Genomic DNA, 6,828 nt, shown 5'->3' on the forward strand with positions numbered 1-6,828 from the left:
AAGTGCTACTGGCATTTAATAACTTGGGATAATATTATTGATATTTTGCGTGTACCTGCAACTTGTGTGATGCTATACGAGGCAAAGTATGTGTTTTAATTTACATCATTATTGGACTAGCAACTTCACAACAAGAAAGTTTTGAAGGCTATGACATGACTGCGCCTGCTTTGCAAAATGCGATGGTCAACTGTTTTCATTGGGAGTGTAATCATTGTGGTTGAAAGTTTATGACTTGTGGAAAGAATCGAATATGAACTTGGAAAATGATGACTCTTAGTAGTTAAAGAAATAAAATTAAAACAATCCACAAAAAATAATTTAAGGTATAGAATCGTTCGCATTAAAAGCCATAGGCAGTGTAACAGAAGTGATCGGCAAATTATGAATGATTTGGGGTTTTGCCAGCTGTTTTTGTGTGGTTAAGCTTGTCAAAACATCAAGGTCGAACAGCTGTTCAACATCGTATTGGACCGAAAATATTTTTCCATATACCCGATTTTTGTAATGTTAATTCTAGACGTCGGCATGCTCGATTATATGTCTTCGTTGTCAAAATGTAAGTCCAGATATGGATTGTCAAGGTAAGGTCCAAGAGGGATTTTGTGTGAAGGAAAGCTTATTCTCTCACATCTGGTGAAGTTATGGATTTAAAATTTGTTGGGATATACATTTGGGTTTGATATACATTTTTATTGTGCAGATTCGTTTAGCTACTACGTAATTTAAGAACACGTTCCGAAATTTGTGTCAATCCAGCTACATTCCAAATGTAGAGAATAGTACATTGTGCTACTTTAATATTTTAGTGCTGTATAATTTTCACAGATCATGCTTATAACGTAATAGATGGAGCTTATATTTGTTATTGAAGGTCAAATTATTGATCAGCTTGTAGGAAAACTGGCAGTTATGTCTAAACTAACTGTGCTAAGTGGATTAAATATTCAGAGAAACTTCACAGTGTAGTAACACTGAATACAGAAGAATTTTTAACCAAATAATTATGATACCTAACAACAAAATGGGAAATTTTAACTTTCCTGCCTTCTGTTCCTCCAACTTTTGTAGTTAGTTTCCACTTTCTTTCCTCATTCACTTCACACATTTTGTAGTCCCTTTACAGCATGAAGTTTTCCTAAGTGTCTCCAGGCAGATGCATTGTAATACTGTAAGAAGTATGATGTGTAATAATCTTCTCTTCAGTCTCTGGAATCTAAATTTTCTGGCATATATTTCCTTTAGAGTTACTGGGTTTTTGGACTTTGTCCTTCGTTCAGTATTATAAAAACTAGAGAACACTGTGTTTCAGAAACTGGCTCTGTTTCCATCCTCAGGTGAGGGGGGAGACACCTACTCTGTTGGGTCCCTTAGAAACAGGTAACACAGTCATTGGTGCAAAAACCCAGTAATTCTGTGTGTTATATACCATCGTCCTACATATTTTTTCTTGCTATATACAGAGTATTACAGGTATATTGAATTGTTCTTAAACAAGCTGGAAAACATTGTAAGTTATCTTTATAAACCCAAAGCAGTATTTGTCTTCTGTGCTGTCATAAACATTGATTATCATACGAAAAGACAAACAACACCTGAGCTCACTACTAACGTCCTTTAATCTCACATCAGTAGTTAACTTCCTTAGAAGAACTAAGAATCACCCCAGTACCACCATCAATAATATTTTTATAGAGAGCTCCAGGAAAGATCATATTTCTATCAAGGTACTGATAAATGGGCTCTCTGATCATGATGCATAGCATGTAGTTATAAAAAATATAGAATTATATTCATATTACTGTAACTATAAGAAATGAACAGGAATAACAAATAATAACACTGTTATAGAATTTACAGCATGTATAATTAATGAAAATTGGAAACCAATATTAAGCAGCTGTGATGTAAACTCAAAGTTAAACACATTCCTAAACAAATTTTTTGCAAGAAATTATGAAGAACGTTTCCCCACCAAAACAGAGAAAAGGGTGCCTGAAAACTATGGTTGCATAACTAAATGTATCAAAACATCACATAAACATAGACAAGATCTTTGCATAAATTGCCAATCTAGTATGAACCAAACAATGAAGATTCACTGCAGGAAATGTTGCAAGGTTTTAACTCAAGTCATTAAAAGAGGCCAGACATATGCATTAAAATAAATATATTTTTTTTTATTATTCTTAGTGGGGTGAGACCGAGTCCACTTGATACTATTGTACCAGCCCCAGATGATAGATAATGGTGACTGTGCAGCAATGGGTGGAATGAAGATTGGCAGGGGAAACTGAAGTACTCAGAGAAAACCTACCCCAGTACCACTTTGTCCACCACAAATCCCACGTGACCTGATCGAACCTGGGCCGCTGTGGTGGGAAGTCAGTGACTAACCGTCTGAGCTGTGGCACAGCCATAAAATAAACAGATACTAGAGTTGGATAATAAAATACAGATGATCAGGAAATTTGTTAAAAAGGAAGCAGGTAAAATATTCTTCTGAAGAGACCCTGTCAGTAAATATAAATGATGATATAATAAGAAATCCGAAACCCTTAACAAACAATTTTAGTACTCGCTTGTTAGCAGTTATAAGTACAATGAACAGTGACATCAAAGACTTAACAACAGAAGACACAATAATGTAAGTAGCTGAAACAATCTATGAAAGCTTCTCAATTAGAAACCTTATTCTCACAGCAACAAATGAAACCAAAAATATCTTGAATTCTCTGAAATAAAAAAAGTGTGCATTTACGATGAAACTGTGCAGACTACATTGATGTCCCTTTAAGTTATCTTTAGAGTCAATTAATGCCAATAGGAGTTTTCCCAGAACAAGCTAAATGTTTAGAAGTGAAACCACTGTATGAAAGAAAGGTGAACAATTTTGCATATCCAAGGACAGACAAATTTAATAATTAACAGCAATTTTCTAAAAAAATTAAGAAAGTTATAAGAATGTGTTTTCTAAACTCAGTACCTTTGCACGTGAATAATTTGGACATAGGAAGAATCTCTCAACAGCTTTAGAGAAGAAATCTTGCTTCCTTTTTTCGCTTAGTGGGGGGTGGAGTCCACTCGGCATGGCCACTGATTGACCTATTGTACCTGCCCTGGGTGATTATGATGATGGAGAATTTGGTGGAATGAAGATTGACAGGGGAAACCGAAGTACATGGAGAAAACCCGTCCCAGTGCCACTTTGGCCACCACAAATCCCACCTGACCAGACCTTGGATCGAACCTGATTAGATCCTTTTAGTATTGTAATGATTTTGGGGGGGGTATCCTGTGACTGTGTAGGTCTTGAAGTGCTGCTGTCAAAACTAAGTTTTAATGGAATTTGAGGTATAGCTGGAAAGTGAATTAACTAAAATTTCACGTGCTGATTCAGCAAAGTAAAAAATATAAAGCTGTCCTTCTAACAGGCCATAAAAGCTGGAAGGGGTGTGAGAGATCCAGGCTGCCACATCTTCCAGACAGCTCACAGATAGCAGTAAGGTTGTCAGTCTTACATACCTGCTGCCATTAACCCCCCAGGAATCTTCCTGGTACTCATTTCTGTTAAAAGCTGAGTCAACCCAATGGCCATAGTGTGGCTGGAAGGATTAGGTAAATTGAAAATATTCAGGTACCTCATCAGGACTTGAACCTGCAACCTTCAGGCTTGTAGCTTAGTGCCTCAACCAACTACACTACCATGTGTCCCTGCAAGTCAAAATAAAATCATTGAACTCAAATTATAAAACAAATTTCACTGGGGCATTCTAAAACATAGTGTTCTCAAGGTTCAGTGCTTGGTCCTTTGCTTTTCCTCATATAAATCAATGATCAGACCAGTCTCAACCTGTACTCTTTGCTGGTGATATTATTATTTTGACATCCAGAAATTGTCTGTTTTTGAAATTACATGAGTGATGTCTTTGCTAGCTAGAACAGATGGTTTAAAACTAATGAACTTACATTTCATTTTGACAAAACAATTATGAAATTTTGTAAAATTGTCCCTGTGCTTAACTAATTATGCACTATGCCATGAAGGTGTATGGGGGAGTGGCTGTATAAGTCTACATTTTCTTGATATCAGCACTAGATGGAGGTGAGTGGTCAGCTTCGCACCCCTGACACTTTGCCCCTGGGGAAAGAGCTTCCTGTACCCATTGGATAGGAGGCTGGGTGGGACCCAGAGCTGATCTGGATGAAGTGGGGAAGAGAAACTCCATGACCCTACTGGGACTCGAAAGCCGACCTCTTGGTCGTCCAGCCCTTAGCCAGTCGCTATACTGACTACGCTGTCTCATATGAAATTTTGTACTAGCAACGAAACTTGCGTTAATTTAAAGGTATGGTATGATGATAGAAGTAGAAATACCTAAATTCCTTGGTCGTCAACTTGACAGTGACAAAGTAGAAAAACTTACTGAATATATTTTCCCGTGAGTGAGTCCAACATGCTTTGCTGTGAGGACAGTCACGTTACTCATGAAAATATAAACTTTAAAATTAATTTACTTCTCTTACTTTCATTGTTTGTTGTAGATAGTGTGGAAGATTTTCAAACAAATCCACGTGTATGCAATAGAAATACAAGATATAACCTCCATGTTCCAGCCACTGACCTGAGGAAATATCAGAAAGAAGTTTACTGTGCTGGAACTAAGTTGAATGAATGAATGAATGAATGTATAAGGGGTGGGCCTTCTTGGCCCTTGCACTGCGACCACAGTGATCTATTGTGCCTCCCCTTCTATTTATCCCCTCAACAATCCGGCGCTTCGAATGAAGCATAGGATTTTGTACATGGGGATGTCGAAATAGTCACTTGGTTCCATAAAATATTGACCCAAGTGATGCAGTCTTACATAAGCTAAGGCCTCACATTCGCTGTTTCATTTTCTTCTTGACGCTTCTCACAAGTTGGGCTATCACTTACTCCACTTACTCCCAGAGTGAAGAGATGTCCTTCAAGGTGACAGTGTCCTGTAAGTAGTCCTACCATCCATTGTAGCTGGTTCCTGTTTACCTTCAACAGTTCCTTCACTCCTTTAGTAGAGGGTCCTTGTATGAGTCCCTTTGCTTGCTTGAGTCCAGTTAAGGATCCCCAGTATTTCTTGTGCTTCATATTTGTCCAGTCCATGATTGCCTGTCTGGCAACTCCTATAGAGATGCCACAGGCTGGTTCAGGTCCTATGAACGGATGTTCAGCTCCAATCTTGGCCAATTGATCTGCTATTTTGTTTCCAGCAATACCGTCATGCCCCAGCACCCATATCAGTTGTACCCTGTTATGTTTGGCCAGTTCCATGATGGTTTGGTGGCAATCTCAGACAAAATTTGAGTTGATCTGGTGTTTGTCAAGCGCTTTAAGTGCAGCTTGGCTGTCAGATAGAATGTAGATGTTCCTATTTCTGTAGTTCCTGTCTAGATTCTCCATAATACATGCCTTAATGGCATATACTTCTGCCTGGAATACTGTCATGTACTGCCCAAGGCTGAAACTAAGTTTCTGCCTCGTGCCATGGCAGTACATACCAGCTCCAGTGCCCTTGGAACCATCTGTATACCAGATCAGTCCCCCTTTTCTATTGGGCCAAAACCTGTCTTCCCATTCACTCCTGTCAGGAAATCTGACTGTGAAGGGTTTTTCATATACATGTCTCAGTATCGTTTTGTCCGACTCCATTTGTAATATGGGTTCTTTTTTCATGTCCTGAGTCATGTATGCATGTCCAAAACTATCAGATTTAGGTTTCCATTGATCACTGCAATGGAGACTATAGATCCCTGCCCTGGCCCTGCCTCCAACTGTATATGCAGTGGGGTGAGTCCAAGGAGTGTCTCCAGTGCAGCTGTTGGAGATGTTCGAATTGCTCCTGTGATACCTAAGCAAGCCAACCTTTGCAATTTGCTAAGTTCTGCCTTGCTTGTCGTGTGTTCAACTTTGGGCCACCATACTGTGGTGCTCTATGTAATTATGGATCTTACAACCACAGTGTATATCAAATGCACGTGCGGCTGCAGTCCCCAAGTTTTACCAAACATGCTTCTGCATGTCCAAAAAGCCTTATAGGCTTTATTGATGACCTTGTCCAGCTGCTTTTTCCATGTCAGTCCCTTGTCTAATACTAGACCAAGGTACTTGACATCGCTGGAGAGCTGGATCGTCTTATTGCAGAAGGTCTGTTCCTTAAGGCCCTTTATATTTCTCTTCCTAGTAAATGGTATAATTACCGTCTTATTAGGATTGATGGAACGGCTTGTTCTTTCACATCATTGGTGGACCGTGTACAGAGCTGTTTGAAGACGCTCTGATACTGTTGAAAGGAATTTTCCATTTATGAGGATTGCTGTGTCATCAGCATATCATACTGTATAATACCCATCATCATTAAGTCCCCACAGGAGATTGTCAACAACCAGGCTCCACAGTAGAGGTGAGAGCATGCCCCCCTGTGGACAACCTCTAGATGCGAACGCCCCCAGAGTTTCTCTTGATAGTGTGGCAGCTATGGTTCTGCTTTCCAGCATAGCACTGATCCACCTGCATATTGCAGGCTCTGTGCCATACTTTCCAGCAGCCCGTTTGATTATATCAAATGAGGTTCTATTGAAAGCTCCCTCTATGTCAAGGAATGCTCCTAAGGCAATATTCTTGTGTTCAATCGCACTTTCTATGCGTGTTACCACATTATGTAGTGCGCTTTCGGTAGATTTACGTGTTTGGTAGGCATGCTGGTTTCGGTGTAGAGGTTATGTCCTCAATGCCCCGTCCCTGATATGCCTGTCCACTATTTTCTCCATCGTTTTCGAAAGGAAAGACGA

The 6,828-nt window shown here is 39.4% G+C and overlaps 1 protein-coding gene across 3 annotated transcripts in view; it reads left to right on the forward strand.

The window, feature by feature from the left end:
- LOC111862915 (cysteine protease ATG4B) overlaps positions 1 to 6,828 on the forward strand; it is a 36,390-nt gene continuing 29,562 nt past the window's right edge. Inside the window, exon 1 of one of the 3 annotated variants that reach the window (XM_023848759.2) lies at positions 1 to 584. The gene's annotated coding sequence lies outside the window, so the exon portion shown is untranslated. The remainder of the gene's footprint in view (positions 585 to 6,828) is intronic. The other 2 variants (XM_023848760.2, XM_023848762.2) reach the window with 2 other exon arrangements.

The sequence above is a fragment of the Cryptotermes secundus genome, unplaced genomic scaffold (assembly GCF_002891405.2).
Source record: "Cryptotermes secundus unplaced genomic scaffold, Csec_1.0 scaffold582, whole genome shotgun sequence".
Taxonomy (NCBI): Eukaryota; Metazoa; Arthropoda; class Insecta; order Blattodea; family Kalotermitidae; genus Cryptotermes; species Cryptotermes secundus.